The sequence below is a fragment of the Diabrotica undecimpunctata genome, chromosome 6 (assembly GCF_040954645.1).
Source record: "Diabrotica undecimpunctata isolate CICGRU chromosome 6, icDiaUnde3, whole genome shotgun sequence".
NCBI lineage: Eukaryota > Metazoa > Arthropoda > Insecta > Coleoptera > Chrysomelidae > Diabrotica > Diabrotica undecimpunctata.
In genome coordinates this window covers 127,209,971-127,228,552 of record NC_092808.1, presented here as the reverse complement: position 1 = coordinate 127,228,552, position 18,582 = coordinate 127,209,971, and the positions used below count along the sequence as shown (strand labels likewise).

The following is an 18,582-nucleotide window of genomic DNA, read 5'->3' as shown; positions in this document are numbered from 1 at the left end:
CATTTTACTTAACTTTTGAAGTTTCGATTACCACTCCGTAAATCGTTTTCAAAAAAGAGTAACATAGTCCAAGATCATAAACACGTTGACAATTTGCTAGAAAACTATTAAAAATGGACAAAATTGAATAGTTTTTTTGAATTTTGAGAAGATTTCCAATGTGGAAATCAAAACGTCAAAAAACTTACTTTAAAGTAAAGTTATGACTTATTTCCAATAAAAATAGTAAATTGCATTAAACTGCTAGTAAATGCTAAGCTTCGCAAAGAGCAATGTGAAAGTCCATAATGCCCAATATGACTCGGACAAGTTAAATACTGACACAAGTCGTTCTCTTCATTAGTAGAAAATACTTTTTGGACTGCGCAAGCACTATAACAGAGAAAATTGCCAGGAAAAGAGAACAAAACAATTGCCGTCCTTGAGTCAGAGAATACTTGCCTTTCTTCAATTGCATTGTATGCTCTTAATAGGTTTTTCTGATGTGGGGCAGCTCTTTTTACGCCAGTTTTCCTTCCGTAAATAAAAAAGAAAATATTGTATACCTGCCTAATATTGTATATCATAATATGGGAGGGAATACAATATGGAGAGACAAACAAATAGTGACATTAATACTACTAACAACGAGGTCCGTACTGCGTTTATTAAAATGAAAAACGGGCGATCTCCAGGACCTGGCACTATAGTTTTAAAGTTACTTAAAGCAGGAGATCCACTGCTAATAAGAACGAATAACTTTTCTAATGAATCAATGCTGCCAACAAATTTAAGTACCATCTGAATGGAAAACCGCTCACCAAGTGTCCATCTTTAAAAAGGGAAATCTAAAAGATCCTGATTGCTACAGAGGATTAAGTGTCCTATCTACTTTCGGGAGATTGAATGGAAAGATAATAAATGGAAAAATACAAGATGATGTAGGACATCTAATTAGCGAAGACCAAAGTGGATTTACGCCTGGTATATCTTGCACTGATAACTTGTTTATACTTCAACAAGTAATAGAAAAAAGAATAGCGATTGGTACCGAAGTACATCTAGCCTTCATCGACCTAGAAAAGGCGTATGATACAGATCCGATATGATACAGAATATAATATATGCTATTCATACAGTGAATTTATTAACAAATATAGGGTTCCATAAACACATATCATTGAAAAATGATTCATGTTATGTAAACACTGTCATTGACAAATAAATTATGTAGGTACTTAGGCAGCGATATCTGTGAATATCGTATTACCATCTAATTTATACTTGTCATCATATATTACATTTTTATTGATAGTTAAAAATTAAATGATCTGGTATTATTTAATATCTTTCTCAATCCTCGAAAATGTTATTTAAAATATGTGAACATGTCTTCCTTTTGGTCTGTTTATTACTGGTTTCAGGTTTTTTATCTTCCTAGTTAGTGCGTTTTCTTCTCTTCTTTGTATGTGTCCAAAGCATCTCAGTCTTTGTGCATTAATAAATTTTGCTATGTCTTCCCCTTCGGTTATATTTCTATTTCTTATGTCATCCTACATTAGTCTTCTATATTCTCCTTGCTCTGTCTTTACTGGGCCGTATTTTCTCTTAATTTTTCTTTCAATAATTCTTAGTTTTTCTTCATCTTTTATCGTAAGACACACTACTTCCGCTCCGTATGATATCACCAGTCTAATTGCTGCTCTATATATTTTTGTCTTTGCTTTTGTGCTGTTTTTTTGTCTTTAAGTAGTGGGTAATATTTCCAAAACACCCCATTCTTCTCCCTCCCTGTGTGCGTGGTAGTGTCATGCGTTGGATGTTTGATTTGGGGTGGTTCATATGGTATTTAGTTAGCATGGTTCTATTTAGTCTATTCAGTTCTTCAGTTTCCGTAAGTTTATAACGTAAAACCAGCAGCATTTCGAAGAGTTGCCTCTAAATTTCCCTTCTCCCTTCTAAATTTCCCTTCCAGTTAAATTCTGTACATATTAAAATATAAAACTTTTAGAATGCAATAATATTCTCTCTCGGAATTTATTTCATCTAAATCACAAATTTTTAAAAACTTAATTTATATATGCTTTGCAAATTGGTTCTGCTATACGATAACAATCGTAGATATTTACAAAATTGTTCCTGGTGGGAATGCATCCGGTTCTATAAACATCTTCTACACATTGATTAGTCCATTTGTCCCATCTCCAAGCAACAATAGGTGCTGAAGGACCTACGCATGGAGGTATGTCAGCAGGTAAGAAGCATTCTGTAACAAATAAAAACATATTTTAATTAGATGTTGGAATTTAAACTAAATTAAATATAATAAATATTATTTTTATATTATATAGCCATTCTAATTAAAACTTATATTTATTTTTTCCTAACTACCACTATTTTTAATTTCACTATTGTAACTTTGTTATGAGTGTCACCGCATAAATGAATTGATGGGAACGAGAGGATGATAGTCCTGCTCTAGAAAAGATCTTACATTACTACATTACGTTTTAAATAGTTTTTAAACGTTGAATGGATTAAAGGGTTTTCTTTTAATTTTGTTTTTGACTGCACCCCCTATTTTAAGTAGTTTTACTTCACATGTTTCTTAATTTATGTTTCTTATATAGTGGTATATACAGATTGAACGAATTTAAAACGGAACATACAATTTAATATATGTCTGTTTGAACTGCATTTGAAATAGTGGACCAATATAAAACTTGGACAAAAATAAATCCATACCCGGTGATAGACATTGTATAAAATATCGTTCAACTATCTGTCTCCTTTAAAGGAAAGAGGAGCTTGCCTAATAGTCGGAGAGATAGAGCCGAAATTTTGAACTGATCAACTGATCAGTAATATGACATTTCTCTATTGGAATATATTCATTGTAACTGGGTTAAGACTTTGTCTTACAGGCGGACGCCCCTCGTGGTACAGGGGGTGGCTATACAGGGATGAAGTTGTAATTTTTTTCGGAAAAATTAACGATCGATAATATGGCTGAAAATTTGCCCAGAGTAAGATCTTGGTATAACTAGACGCAATCCCAAAGGCCAGACGCGAGAGTGGATACATAAGGGGTGGCGGACAGGGATGAAATTGCAATTTTTTGGCGAAAAATTAACGATAAGTAATATGTCCGCCATTTTCATGGCTCATTATTTAGCCCCTAAAAACTCTAAATCCAAAAGAGCGGACAGCTGGGTTGGTACAGAGAGCCATAAAACGGGGTCAAATGTACCACTTGCCTGCGCATTTTAGGTCTCGGTAACAATTTTCAAACTGATTTTATTATGATATTTTTATACCGATTGATTTGAAAATTTGTATGCTCACTTCTGTTACTATTCTGAAAAGCGTCAAGTAGAGTTTTCCTCAAAATTTTCCAAAAAAATTTCCGTAAATGAAAATTTTCGTAATTTTTTGAGGTAAAATCTAATTTGTAGAATCCTTTCGATTTTCTGTCAGTTATACCATGAATTTTTCCAAAAATTTTCAAACGATTTTTCCGATAAGAAAAAAAATTTAGAAAAACTTTAAAAATTTCGTCATTTTTCTCACTCTCACTGATGTCATCACATTCATCATCTTCGTCACTTTCACTTTCAATAATATCACATTCATTATCTGCTTCATTTTCAATCACTACTTCTCGAATTGATTCTGGCATCTGAGGTCCACTAAACCATTTGAATTTATATGTTTCATCTTCAAACTCCCAACCATGTTCTTCAACAATCAATTCTGTTGGTACTTTTTTATGAGCATTTGTCCAAATATTTGAAATATAATGAGCTCGCAGTAGATGTTGGTGTAATTCATCTTGACATGGTGGTAAGCTTGAAGCATCGAAATTTTTTAGTTTTTTTTTTAAAAAGGCTCGTTCATATCATGCAACTTATACTGCCGGTTAAATAGTGAAAATCTGACATCGTTTACTTTTCTTTTTGGAATTGTTCTCGTCAGTCCTGTTCCATATAAGTGACATATGAAAGTTTCTAAGGTTTCAAAAACTTCATTACAATCGAAGTCAGTTTCACCAAGTTGGATAAAAGCATCTTGATACTTATTACATTTAGTGATGCAAAATGCATTTAATGATGCAAAAGTAATGTCCAAACAGAATTTGTAAAATTATAAATAACTAATGAAAAAAAAAATTCAATCAATTTGAAAGTTAAAAAAAATATTGAAATATCTAAGTACAAAGTAAATTTCAAAACTTAAAAAATTGATAATTAAACTATGAAATTGATTTTTATTAATAGTTATTTGTAAAATGTTAAAGGAATTCTACAAATTGAATTTTACCTATTGATAAATAGAAATAATATATTTTGTATTTGATTATTAATGTAATAATAAATCAAATTTTTCTTATATCTGAACAACCATTATTTACGCAATATAAATTTAAAAACCTTTTTATTGTAATAAAAAATAAGTAAAATTACTATTTGTTATACCAAAAATATTTAATAGTTAACATTATAAAATTACTTTAATTTAATAAAATATCAAATATCAAACATTTATTCAATTAAAAATTAATTCGTAAAATATTTATATTTAAGAAAAAAATGTGATTTGTAAAGTAAATATGACTTTAGTTTGAAAAAAAAACATTATCATAATATCATTTTAAAACTACAAAATATTCTATAAAAGATTCAGACGATGACGTAGAGTTTTATCAAATGTTTTAGAAAAGTTTTTCTAATTTTTTTTTTATCGTAAAAATTTGAAGTTTATTAAGAATTAAGAGTTTGAAGATGAAACATATAAATTCAAAGATTTAGTGGACCTCAGATGCCAGAATCAGTTCGAGAAGTAGTGATTGAAAATGAAGCAGATAATGAATGTGATATTATTGAAAGTGAAAGTGACGAAGATCATGAATGTGATGAAATGAGAGTGAGAAAAATGACAAAATTTTTAAAAGTTTTTCTAAATTTTTTTTTCTTATCGGAAAAATCGTTTGAAAATTTTTGGAAAAAAATCATGGTATAACTTACAGAAAATCGAAAGGATTCTATAAATTAGATTTTACCTCAAAAAATTACAAAAATTTTCATTTACGGAAATTTTTGTGGAAAATTTTGAGGAAAACTCTACTTGACGCTTCTCAGAATAGTAACAGAAGTAAGCATACAAATTTTCAAATCAATCGGTATAAAAATATCATAATAAAATCAGTTTGAAAATTGTTACCGAGACCTAAAATGCGCAGGCAAGTGGTACATTTGACCCCGTTTTATGGCTCTCTGTACCAACCCAGCTGTCCGCCCTTTTAGATTTAGAGTTTTTAGGTCCGAAAAAAATTACAACTTCATCCCTGTATAGCCACCCCCTGTACCATGAGGGGCGTCCGCCTGTAAGGCAAAGTCTTAACCCAGTTACAATGAATATATTCCAATAGAGAAATGTCATATTACTGATGAGTTCAAAATTTCGGCTCTATCTCTTGGACTATAAGGAAGCGATAAGTGGTTTGACAGCATAATAACTGCTTGTGTAGTCTAGTTTTCACAGTGATTCTAGGCAACCTATTTGGGTGGAGTTTTGACTTGTTCTTGAATGAATTCAGAATCCAGCAGCCCGCTGAAGTATTGGATTTTTATAATATAATTATTTGACAACCTTTTGTTGGCCAACCACCTAGAGCGGAGTTGAGCCGAAATACATTGATTATGTTCCGTTTTAAATTCGTTCAATCTGTATGTGGTTGTGAGCCAGTTTTGACGTAGTGTCCCAGTTTCATATATACGATTAAAGAAGCGTGTGAGATTGCAGCAGGACTTAGTTTGGTGGATAGATTTAATGAGGTGGCATTGAGCCTATTCCACTGTGACATTTTCAGATTTATTGTGGTCGTGTAATGCTAGCTTTTTAAAAGGTCTACTAGCTTTGAGAATTAATCTTCTATTTAGCTCTTTGCTGGTGGCTTTTCTTCGCCTAATGTATAGAACCACACATTTGCAAGGATATCGCACCAACAAAAAATATGCTCTGTTGTTTCTTCCTCTAGAATTTGTATAGATCATCATCTGCCAATTTCCACTTTGTTGTAGCTGTTCTTGTTACTGCTTTTGCAACGCTGCAGAAGGGCTTTAGGTCCAATGAATGTCATTAATGAGCCTTGTTTTACTGTTTTACGTCTTGTCTGGTCTGTCATCCTCAAATAATTCCATAAGCTTTATCTCCCAAATTTGTTTTTCTTTATCAGCATCTCTTTGTTTCATTGTTTTCATCAGTTGGTATTGACAGTTATTTGGGGTTTCATAGGCATGAGATCTTATCTAGAACATCATCGATCATCCAGGGTTTTCTTTTTTTTCGATCTACTTTCTCTATTATGTTTTCTTCTGTTACAACGATGGCATTTTTAATGATTGTCCACGTATCGCCTATGTTACGGTTCTTTGAACAACTTTGGACGTTTATTTCTGCATTTGTGTTTAAAGTGTGATTCTGTTGTCTAATTTGGGTTTTTGAAATTTTTTTAGAACTTTTGAATTCCAGTCACCTATGAAGATTTTTATGTCATAACTTTTCATAAATTTTTCAGCTCTTTCGATGTTGAGGTAAAATTTTTCCAGTTCTTCCTCAGTGCTATTCGTAATTGGTGCATATATTTGTTCAAGATCTATATCAAATGGCTATCCGTTTAGTTTGAGCATCATTACTCGATCACTTTAACAGATTTTGCAATTGCCGCAGTGACTAGAATTCCAACAACATTTCGAGCTGTTTCTCATTCTGAGTGAATAAAGCTACTTTTTCAGTAACAATTGATCCTTGTTATCCTTCCATCTTATCTCACATCTTCTTTTAAAGGTGACTATCTTCTAGTGATATTGACGACTACTTTGACCAACCTAATTCTATTCACAGTAGTTCGAAAAAGATCAGTTAACGTTAGACCAGTCCTTTCCTAAGATTGGCCAGCAAGGATATACGTTTTATCCAGGGCCATTTTACATATGCCTACTAAATTCTTTTTAGCTCTTGCTAGAAGCTTCTTTTTAGGAGTATTTAAAATGGTTAACTTTTAATTAATTACATACAATTAATTTCATATTGCCAACATCTTGTTTATTAACCACAAGTAAGTTTGCCTTTGATATATTTATGCAAAGTCTTTTTGTTAAGTATTCACTAATAACTCGATGTATAAAGAATTGAAGATCTTTAAGATCTGATACTTCGGTACTAATATAAATTTTGTTTCTTCTCATTCATGTTTAAGCCCTATTTTCTGTTTACTAATGGCGACTTTTTATATACCGTTTAATGTATTACATTCAAGGAAGAGGATAATAAATGGGAACAGCGTTTATATGGTACAACACATGAACATTGAGCAAAGATTTGTCCAGAAAAACTGAAAATTATTAAAGGAAAAGCGGGTGTTCGTTTATAAATTTCCTGTTGGGCGTCAAATTGGATTTATTTACAGGATTTTGGTTGTAGGCTACTAATTCTGTTGTTTGTCCCTTGTGGGGATGAAATTATACACTGCACTGTTCTTTACCGATTTAGTAACAATAAAAACACTATACACTTGGTTAAATTAATTGCTTGGCCCTTACTACGGAACGCGAGAGAAAGAAAAAGAGAACTAAAACTTTTTGTGTGCGAGAGAAAAACTTCTGAGAGCGATGTTCTTCCTTAAGTTACTTGATGAGACTGAGAGAGTGAGGAAGCAGAAGTGATTTTGGTGAAGAAACGGAAGCTATCTAAATGTCAAGGAGGTAGATTCTTTGACAAAATATCGTTTAAAATAATACAAATTTGAGGTCGCATTTCAGTAGAGGCCTAATACCTTGCTCTCACCATTCTCAGCAGCTATGATATTATGTTGAAAAATATGATGATTATTAGATCGAGTAATATCCTGATTACTGTTAGCAGATGGATAAGGGCATCCCTGGAGAATAGGACAGTAATGTCCACTCTGGGTAAAGCAACCATCAAAGCAAAAGTAGGTGGAGGCTGTCCACAAGGTGGAGTTCTGTTCCCTCTACTTTGGGCAACCTTGGTAGATGATCTCCTCAGAAATCTGTCCACAGAAGGCTTTCATTGTCTAGAATATGCTGACGATATAGCCGTTGTTAGGGGCAGGTTTGCTCAGGTAGTGTCTGAGAGAATGCAAGCAGCCCTAAATATAGTTGACGACTGGTGTAAACAAGAGAGACTGATAGTCAATGCTCAGAAAACACAAATTGTCAACTTCACCAAAAAAACAGCACTACAAGGCCTAAAACCACCGGTGCTGGGAAGAACAGATTTCATTTGCCAAAGAAACAAAATACCTTGGGGTATATTTTGTAATCTCTTAATCTAATCTAATCTAAACTGTTAATGGAAAAAGCTTGGCCAGTGAAGGATGAGATTTGCTATATTTATGGCAGCAAAACAAAGATGGTAGAGGTCAAACAAACCAAAAAAATGTCTATTGGAGTGAGAAAATAACAATTTTCAGTCATTTAAAACTAGAGAATTACGTTAAAGAAGAAATTAATAAATCAAATGAAGTAGCTGTGTCTATAAATAATACAATATACAGAATAAGTTTTAATTTTTTTTATGTAATATTTTTCACTATACCTAAAAGCCATAATATCACAGGTAAGATGGCTATGATTGAATAAACTCGAAAAAACTAAATTATTAAATATTTTTAGAAGAACGAATATTAAGATATCACGAAAACTATTGAAAACGGAAGAAATGAGAATATTTTTTGATAACAAATAAAACGTTAATCCTAGCATTGTATTTTAGAACCAATAATATCTATATATGTAGACCCTTGGATAAGAAATAAGAAATAGCGTTTGCTAAACATTTTAAACAAGGTTGATTTATTGTTAATTATTTGTAGCTAGTTAATAAAAATTTAAAATAAAATAAAATATTTAAAAAATTACCATAAGGTTTGAAGTCCCAGGGCAAATGGTTGTCCGGTGTTTCGGCACTAACAACGACAAGAGAAAACAATAAAAAAATAAATTTCATTTTAAAAAGTAAAATTTTGAATTTATGACAATAAAATAAAGTTTATTTGTCTAGTGTGAGGAACTCTGTTTAAACCAGGTATTTATATTTTCATAACTCGTAAATTATATTCTTAATTTAGATAAGAATTATGGATATTTTGATATTTTTAAATAAAACCGATAAAAGTGTTAAATTACATTATTAATTAAGATAAGAAATTATGGATATATTAATCTCTGTAAATAGCAACAATACAAGTGTTAGTAAGATGTGGGTTGGTGTAAACGTATAAGCTATAAAAAATAAGAAAACTATATCATAAAAGATAACGAAAATTAATCAATAAGTTATAAAATAAAATATATATAAACATATACCATGTTGGAACACCAAGATCTGAATATTAAATCCATAGATTTTACAACGCCACAGACACATAAGTCTTCTACTAATATTGTCATAATAGGAGATGACTTTAAAGGAAAAAGGGTATATTTTCAATATGTTAAACATATTTTTAAATTTTTTTTTTAAATTATTTAATATAAATGTATTTATAACATTGGTACATTATAGTACAACATTTCAAGAGTATTATCTGAAAGTTTGGTACAAAAATATTAAAAATTAAGAAAATGGCAGCTAATTTTCCAAGATGAATAAATAAATTATTTGACGGTGTCCATCGTAACTGATAACTGGATTATCTGAAGGCAAAAAAACGAAAAAGATTGCGTTAGGTTAAAAGTGTTCCTAGGTCGCAACGTCGCGATATTGTTTTCAAATTTTAGAAGCAGAAAAAGACGAATTTTTTGAATTTTCGAAAATATTTTGTTAAAATTTGATGTTATAAAATTAATTATAACAACAAAATGGACAATATCCCAACCCTGCGACCTAGTATTTTATCAATAAAAAAATGTGTAAACTTGAGAAGGATGGATCAAGTAGTTTTTAAGATACAGTGAACACCGACTGGAAAAACGTTATTCTGAAAAAACGCGTTTAAAAAAAAGGTTATTTTTTATACTCACACAGTGCAGGCCCATGTAGCGACGTATTTCCTGCCAAAATATCTAGAGCACCTTTTTGTTCCTGCTTTCGACGAACTCTGCCTTTTTTGTTGCATCTGCAGCTAATTTATCCGCTCTAATAATTCGAATGTTATCTGCCACGAGTGCATAATTATGAGAGCTTGAAACTGCACGTATTCCAATTTATATGTGAGTGCTCACTCACCTCACTCACTCATCCGACTAACTCACCTCACTCACTCACCTCAATCACTCACCTCAACACTCACCTCAATCACTCACCTCAATCACTCACCTCAACACTCACCTCAATCACTCACCTCACTAACTTAATTCAGTCACTCATAAATACCTGTAACTCCATAAATTTTTCTTCGATCACTCTGAAATTTTAACTGGATACTCTTGAAGAGTTATATTATCGAATAAAAAAAACACAAAATAAAACCCTACCCCTCTTAATGCACATGTTGGCTAATTCAAGAGATTTTATAAAGCAATACATCGAGGACTAGACTTTGGAACTAGAAGTGATACTGGAGATGATACTCTATGATGATTGTTAACACATTGTTTGAAAAAAGAAAAAATCAACTTATTTCGTACAAAAGGGGACAAAAACTAGCATTGGAATGTAATAGTTAGTGAAACTGTGAGCCAACAACACTACATATTTTGCTTTTGCCGGATATCGAAGTAAAAAGCGAAATTAAATTAAAATACTGTAGTGGACTACAAAAAGCAAGTAAGAGCCAGTTGTAATGGGCGTTAATATTGGAAAAAAAGTCTATTCAGACAAAGGTCTATGCAAAAATATGGCCTATATTTTAGAGATACAGCTATTGAAATACTTAAAAAACCTCAGGAAAGAAGTTTGAGAATAAAGAATAAAGAATATACAGTAGACTCCCTCTTAACAGGTCCCACATTAACCAGCCATCGTATTAACCGGCCACTCCCCCTTCCTATTGTTTTGCGTACGAGACGATTATGAAGCGCCGCTTGATGATGACAGGCGAAGGGATCGGCATTCAATTAAGGATTTCTGCACCCAAATGGAATCAGATAAAAATGCAAGAATACACAAAATTCCTCTTTTCGTTGTTGGTAACTTCGCTAAACCTCGTGCATTTAAAAATTTACATCCATCGTCCCTCCCCGTATTCTACTGATCACAAAAATCAGCAGGGATGAGCGCTGATCTATTCGAATAATGGTTTGAGCGTGAATTTGTTCCGAGAGTAACGCGTCATCTTAAGAGCGTAAATCTTACCACTAAATAAGTCCTACTTCTGGATACTGCTCCAACTGAAAACCTAACATGTGGACAGATGACATAAAAATTATCGTTCTTCCTCCTAATGTGACAAGCTTGGTGCAACCGATGGATCAAGGGGTGATTGAAAGCTTGAAAAGACAATACAGACGTAAATTACTGTCCGAAATTTTACAATGCGCAGAAAGTGAAGATCTCAATCTTATTGATATGATCAAAAAAAGTAACTTAAAGGAATGTGACCAGGAACTTAAAATCTAATTTTTGACAGACGACGAGATAATTACACTAGCAACACATGAAGAGCCCTATGAAAATGACGAGACTGAAGATGATGATGTTGACGGAGAGGAAAAGGTCGTCACACCGAAGCGAGGGCTGCAATGGAGGTGGCATTAAAGTATATTGAACAACAACCTAGGTCATCTTCAATAAACGTCTTGGTTTTTAAAAAATGAAGATATATAGCTTTTAAAAATTCTCTTAATGTCAAGAAACAGAAGAAAGTTACCGATTTTTTTAAAACATGTTTGTAAAATATTTAAATATGTATACATATATGTACATACAAATAAATAGTATTTTTCAACTGTATACTCCGTGATCTTTCTCTTGACTACGTACTTGATTTTTCTCATGAAAATACCAGCACATCGGATTAACCGGCCATTTGGTCAACCGAGCAGGCTCTGGTCCCGATGTGGCCGGTTAAGAGGGGGTCTACTGTATATATTATTCAATGAACGATATATATTATTTAAGCGCTAGTATTATTTAGAAAAAATGAGAATTACTGATTATTAAATATAGATTTAATTAAAAAACAAATAGAAATAGAAATAACAATTTTAAAACTTAAATTAAGTTTTATAAGTAATAGATATTCAAATATTAAAAGTTTAAATTCTCAAAAACCCATAAATGTTCATTTACTTAATAAAAAGGAGTTGAGTTTTCCTACCGATTCCGGTTAAACCTGTACATGTTGACTGTAGGAGAACTTCTTCTCCGATGAAATAAGTCTTGGTGGAAATGATATGCCAAAAAAATTATATAATTTTCTAAATCGAAAATTAAAATAAAATTACTAAATAGTTCATTCCTAATATCTTTATAACGTATTAAATATTTCTTAATGAAAAAAGAAGAAAATATGACAATAAATCATTATAAAGAGATAACAATAGAAATTCTAAAATCGCTGAATATACTTATATTAAACACAATTTAGATGGAATCCAAATTATAGCCAAAACCAATAAAACTTCTAAAAAACAAAAGTAATACAGGCTTCAGCTAAATCTACTTCAGGGTTTAATTTCTCTTGCATTCTATTCAAAAGGTAAAACAATGGGATTGGGTAAAATAAATGTTTCATTAATTGGAACTATCACATCTTCGACCAAAAAAAATTGTCCCCAGGCCTTGTGACTTAATGTGGCTGTCTTGCACTTTCAATATCAGTGGATGAAACAACTTTATTATTGAAGTAACTGCTAAAAAACCTTTACAGAGAATTTTAATTTTGTGTTTGCCATTTATAACATTTAACAGATTATGACACAATTTTAATATCACTTCTACTTTCGGTTGAAAAATGTAAAGCTTCCAAACAAAAAACATGTATTGTGCAATTTGATTAATCGCTATACTGGAAACCACTATAGGCCTACTGGGGATACCACGTAAAAAAACGCATCTACAGAATCTACGTTATAGGTGGCAGGAAAAAGGGTAAATAGCAAATTAAAAATAATATTCTAATGTTAATACAATAATAAATTATATGAATAAATAATATATACTAGAAAACTAAGCCTAACGGTTCGTTTTATCATGCTCTTACGAATATTCAAGACCAAGAAGAAAAATTATTGAAATTAAAACAAGTTGTTGAAAATTATTCGTTTAAAAACCTTGTTTAATATTGTTTTGATGTCATTCAATTGTAAAATGATCAGAAAAAAGTTATAAAGTCCAAAAAACAATTGTTAGTTACAAAAATTTTACGATAAAAAGTAATAAGAATAAAGTTGTTGAAATAATGTCTGTAAAAATTTTCGATAGGGTTGCTAGTTTATACTTACCCCCCAACGCATAAAAAAAATAAAATTGCGTCCTCTAAAAAATGCGCGATAAGACTCAAAAAATGTAACATTTCTTTAGACTAATGGTCACCATTTCGAATTGGTGCAATAGTACGTACTGAATTCTAGGAACGTACTGACAAAAAAGTGTTAAAGACAATTTATCATTTGACATATGATCTAGTTTAAAATAATTTTACAAAATGGGGCTCGATTGTGAACGATTATTTTAATAAAATCTCATATCAAAAATAATATGCAAGTGCATTAGTTCAGTACTGCAAAAAAATTATTAATTAGACAGATCTATAGAATAGATAAGTAATATATTTCTTAAAGTGTGGAGAAAATGCAGTTGTGACATCGTATAATTATAATGTACTGCAGTTTCATTATCTAAATTATGATCTTATTTGTAAATATCCAACTGCTTATAGATAATTTACTATTAATACGAGGATTTAATTAAAATTAAATGGAAAATAATAAATTTCTACATATTTCAACGGCCGTTTTATTAGTTTCTGACATAATTAACATTTTGCATAGATTTATAGTATAATAGGACTCACGATTCTATTAACGGTTAAAATGATTTATACTACTGATTTATAATCTCTTTAATTCCAAAATAAATTTAATTTCTGGTCATTTCAGGACAAGTTAACGCTGATGTGTACAAATAAAAATTAATCTTAAAAGGTTAGTAAATCTGTTAGAATTAATGTTTTTTTTTGACAAATACTTTTTTGAGTAACTCCTTAATGCTTAACCATAATTTCGTAACACCTTTTTCAATAATTTCATTATGATTAGATTAAATAAATTAATATACAGTCATAATTCCTCATGTATATACAATATTAAGAATATTTCAATATTCTTCTGGAAGTATCAATTTTACTATTTTTCTATAGACTGGATTTTTCTTGATGTGGTGGCCTTAACTCCTTCGCCAATTCAAGCGTTTCGATCTAAAAAAAAACATTTTATTTAGTTCTAGAAAGTTTAACCTTTTTTTGGCAGACATGTAAAATTTTAGCGCGATGTAGCCATATTTGAGAAATAAAACCTCGAAGGAAACAAAAGGAAAGCTAGATAAATATTATTGAACTAATACTCCTTTAGGCTACACTGGTTTTGGTTTCGTGAATTTAGTAATTGTCATATATCTTCTCTTTCTTGACTGACTTTACAACTCGGGATGAGTCTTCGCCGCATCCACTATAACCCTCCATCCTATACGATCTTGCGCTTCCATTTCTCATTGTTGTACACCAATCCTAGATAAATCGGCTTCAACATCATCCTTCCATCTCTTTCTTGGACGTCCTACTGATCTTCTACAGTCTGGCTCCTCAAAAACACTGTCTTTAGTACACTGTCTTCCCCTGATCTTACCACATGATCTGCTCATCTTATTCGTTTAGCTTTTATATGTCTGACGATGTTTTCAGTACCTTGGTTGAACAAGGAGGTTGGTAATCATCACAGCTATTTTCACTTTTGAGATTGCACTTTCACTTTTGAGAATTGCCGTGTATAGTCTTAATTTAGATTGTTTTTTTAGCGGTTAAGATGTTAATGATGATGATAGGTAGTACGTTGCTCTCTTTCCCGCAGCAATTATTGCTGATACCTCTTTTTCTATGTGGTTGTCATCTGCGATTACCCATATTTTAAACGAAATTTTGAATACGAAAAAATTATCCTTCCGTGAGTTTGCTGACCATTGACCAAAAACGTAATTGTGTGATCAGTTTTTAGTAGTGTTTGGACGGACTTTATGAAGGGCAATATGTCGGATTTTTGGCGTCGATTGCTAACTGTTGATGAAACCTGGATTTACTACTACACGCCAGAGAACAGAATGAACGCACGGCAGTGGACTGAAGCCTGGACAAAAGTGCTCCGAAGCGGCGTAGAGTGGCTTAATAGGCCAAAAAGGTTATGGCTGCTGTATTTTGGCATTGCAAGGGCAAAATTTCAATTGACTATCTTGAAAAAGGTAAAACTGTCAATAAACAATACTACTTTCTATTATTGCACAAATTGAAGCAGGAATTCGGCGGGAAGAAAACAGTGATGTTTCCCACTCAAAACAATAAGCATTGGAAAAGTGACAAAAATGCATGAATTGAGCTTCGAATTGCTTTTTCATCCAACTTATTCTCTTGATTTGGCTCCTCTCTGTTTATAAATTTAAAGACGTGACTCATAAATAAAAAATTTAGCTCGAACGAAAAAATAATTGACAAAAAAAATGCCTATTTTGCAGAGCTTCCAGAATACCATTATTTTATTTGTATTAAGGTAGAATGACATGCTTTTAATTTTAATTTTAATTAGTATACCTAAGTATTCTTAGGCTTACCAATATTTTTGCTTATTCCGCTGTTACGCCTAAGGAGCAGGCCGCTTTGTTGTTCTTTGTATTTTATTTCGTAAACACAAGCAAATCATTGCAGTTTCAAAATTATTGACTATGATCAGATATAAGCAAATTTGTAAAATCTTAAATGTAAAGACCGACAAGACAAGCCATCTAGTGTAGTAACCATGAACGTAAACAATTTATTAATTAAAGTCTTCTTTAATTTGGTTTGGATATCTATTGAGAATGCCTGACGAACGTTGGCCCCAAAAACTTCACAGATGGAAGCCCCATGGAAGAAGAAAAAGAGAAAGACCTCGACGCTCATAAAATGAAGAAATTAAAAGAGCGATGGAATCTAGAGGGTTTGTAGGAGGAGCATGCCTTGGACCGGGAGGATTGGCGGAGGCGAACGGAAGTACGGCGATAGCCGTCTCCAAAATGTATTTATAAGTTGGAACCTGTAATATATATATATATATATATATATATATATATATATATATATATATATATATATATATACATATATATATATATATATATATATATATATATATATATATATATATATATATATAATTTTCTTTGCTTTCTTTTCTTTATTCAGAATTGACTACAGAATTATTGTTCAAAAGATATAGCTAAGCATTGAGAACTTGATATAACTTAAACTGCGATAAAAATTATATTAATTTTTACTTCAAATTAGAAACGGTTATTTATTTGAACAGGATAATACAATATTAACGGGATAAATCCAGAATACCACGAAATATTCACAAATGTGTAGCTTTATCCACTATGCTTGGATAATTCTAACTCTATCCGGTTAACTCTAGTTTTATCCGATATTCGCGTTTTAACCATAATATAATTTATTTTTAAACATGTATAGTAAAAGAGTTCAACGCGACGATAGAAGGGAAACCAGATTTGGAGAACAATTTCAATTAATTTATTACACAGAAAGAATTTATTCAATAACACCTTTTGTGAATTATTTTCAATTTTGGGCAACTCATTTAAATATTTCGTGTACCTCAAACTAGTTAGCAATTGAGGTGCCTTTGTGAAATATAAAAAGATAAATTAATAGATGTTCATCTTACGTAAAAGCACATGTTTTTAAACAGATTTGTATTAGTTCATGAAACTCATCAGATGAACTACTTAAGCTTTCTTATAAGAAAGCTTAAGTAGTTCATCAGATCAAAGAACACTATGACCCCAAAAAAATACATTAAGGATGAAAATTTGGGAATAAGTAGATGAAAGTGTCTACAATTAAATGCAATTTTGAAATTTTTTGAAACGGACTGAGTTTTCATATATTGGGCTGTATTTCAAAAAATAATGGAGATTTTTTTTAGAAAATTGTTCTCGGTGTAATCTTAAAAATTTGTATTATACCTTTAGTAGCTTCTGAGATATAGCTCTTTTTGTAACTCCTTATTTAGGTTACACATGCGCGCGCCCATACACAATGGCACATTTTTGAATTAACAAATTTTTTAATCAATAATTCGGGACAATTACCAAACATAAAAATTTACAAAACAGACATAAAATGTACAAAAAAAACCTTAATTTTAATATGAATAAATTCCTACCATAAACTAGAAATTATTTAATTTAGAAAAATATGTTTAAAGATAAACGCATATAGTTTTTGAGATCAACCAATATTTTTCGTCATAAAAATTTAATAATCATTTAAATTAAAATTACTTTTGGATATACATTCTAGAATGGTTACATAATATTTATACCTAAAACTTTATAATATTACTGGTAAGGGTAAATATTTGTGTTGTATTGAAACATATTTTTTATTTTATTTTTAAGTGCAAACTTCAAAATTCAACCAACAATATATTTGTTGAAAATAAATAAAAAGTAATGAAAAAGTAATGAAAAAGTAATGAAAAAGAAGAACTCCAGAGAAATCATGACAGTTTTGAATTGCACAAAAAAATTAAAGAATTAGCAGGTATAAGACGGTCCAACAATAGTAACACCCTGGTTGACACGAATGGTAAAATAATATCTGATATCAAAGGCAAACTAAACAGATGGAGAGAATACGTCCAAGAATTGTTTGAAGACGACAGGACACAACAAGATAGCATGAACGATTGCGAGGAACATGATATAGGTCCAAATATAACTAAGGATGAAACAATACATGCAATAAATCTGGCAAAATCTAATAAAACTGCGGGGCCTGACACAATTCCAACTGAAATAATTAAATTAATATCAGAAGTTCAGATCAATGTATTAGTAGACTTATATAATACTAATATATAATACGGGTATTATTCCGAGAGATTGGCTCAAATCAACATTTATTACATTACCAAAAAAACCTAACGCAAGGGAATGTAATGACCACCGTATAATTAGTCTAATAAGTCACACACTAAAAATATTCTTAAAAATTATCCATTTAAGAATTTTCAGAAAAGTGGAACAAGACATCACTGAAACCAAATTTGGATTTAGGAATGCCATGGGTACACGAGATGCATTATTTGGATTTAACGTCCTCATGCAAAGATGTATGGATGTAAACCAACTACTTTATGTTTGTTTTATTGATGACAATAAGGCGTTCGATAAGGTCCGACACAACCGTCTTATACAGTAAATTAAAGATAAACACATTGACAACAAAGACTTAAGAATAATAACTCATCTCTACTTTAAACAAACAGCTAAATTCAGAGTAGCAAAGAACTTTCGGAGGAAGTAGAGATAAAAAGAGGCGTAATGCAAAGTTGAATACTCTCCTCCTTATTGTTCAATCTATATTCG

General features: G+C 31.3%; 2 long non-coding RNA genes across 2 annotated transcripts in view; one reads left to right on the top strand and one right to left on the bottom strand.

The window, feature by feature from the left end:
* Positions 1 to 18,582, top strand: part of LOC140442818 (uncharacterized) — a 71,908-nt gene that overhangs the window by 9,953 nt on the left and 43,373 nt on the right. The window lies entirely within an intron of this gene.
* LOC140442816 (uncharacterized) lies at positions 1,985 to 9,096 on the bottom strand. The gene is made up of 2 exons (XR_011951151.1): positions 8,922 to 9,096; positions 1,985 to 2,245 (listed from the first exon to the last, which is right to left on the bottom strand). It is a non-coding gene; the product is annotated as an uncharacterized lncRNA (long non-coding RNA).